Source organism: Myotis davidii, unplaced genomic scaffold, assembly GCF_000327345.1.
Source record: "Myotis davidii unplaced genomic scaffold, ASM32734v1 scaffold552, whole genome shotgun sequence".
Lineage (NCBI taxonomy): Eukaryota > Metazoa > Chordata > Mammalia > Chiroptera > Vespertilionidae > Myotis > Myotis davidii.
The window spans coordinates 348,532-349,565 of NW_006283439.1; the positions used below are offsets into that span (position 1 = coordinate 348,532).

Consider the following 1,034-nt stretch of genomic DNA (forward strand, 5'->3'; position numbering starts at 1 on the left):
CGCCCTGAGGGCTGTGCATCTTCTCACTGGTGGTGGGAGAGCCTTCCAGGTGCCCCCCCCTCCCCTCCACCTTCTTTCCTTCCATTCTTTCTCGCCTCTTGCCCATCCGTCCCCTCTGGAGTTCACCCTGAGCTCCCTTTCTCTGTCAGTGCCTTTGACCATGTGACGCCCTCAGCCTGGAGCCCTCGCCTCCCCACCCGCGTCCCTCCTGCTCCTGATGACGCCTCCTCCAGGGAGCCCTCCAGGCCTCCCTCCCAGGCGGACACTTCTCCGTTGGTGCCTCCGCTCTGAGTCCTGCTTTGGGTGACGGAATGTTCTCCTTTTCCCTTTTGCTGTGAACCGTGCGAGAGCAGGGGCCATGGCAACCCCAGACCCAGAGCGGCACCCGGGACGGGCGGACACTTACTCTCTGAGCGAATTTCCCTCTTTAGTGTCCTTTCATCTAACCCTCACCGATGTTCCCAGGCCACTGGAGCGATTTCTAAATTAAAACGTAAACACAGAGGTGAAGGGTTCCCTTCACTCTAGTAAGTAGGTCTTTGGAGTAAATGAAAAGCATTGCCCTCAACTCGGCCAGAATCGACTGAGCAGGTGCGAGGACTCACAACGCAGCAAACCTGGCAGCTGACAACCCCGGCAGCCAAACCGGAGCGGAGCGAGCCGGGGACAGATCGCCTCAGACTCGTTCTGGAAAAGCCTGCGTTTACTCGTTGTTAGAAACACACACGGCGATTCCCCGGGAGGGGAGACGGCCGGACACGCGAGCACAGTTCATTTAGAAAGAGGCGGTGCCACCTTCCGGGTATCACGGGGTCGTGAGCGTTCTAAACGCTGGCGTGTCTCGTCTCTGTGCACACAGCCCGCCCTGCGTGTGGGTGGCCGTGTGAGGGTGGCCGTGTGAGGGTGGCTGTGTGTGAGTGGCCCTGCGTGTGGGTGGCGTGTGAGGGTGGCCGTGTGCGGGTGGCCCTGCGTGTGGGTGGCGTGTGAGGGTGGCCATGTGAGGGTGGCCATATGAGGGTGGCCGTGTGTGTGTG

General features: G+C 60.7%; 1 protein-coding gene across 1 annotated transcript in view; it reads right to left on the minus strand.

The window, feature by feature from the left end:
* Positions 1–1,034, minus strand: part of GRIK1 (glutamate ionotropic receptor kainate type subunit 1) — a 74,444-nt gene that overhangs the window by 5,395 nt on the left and 68,015 nt on the right. The window lies entirely within an intron of this gene.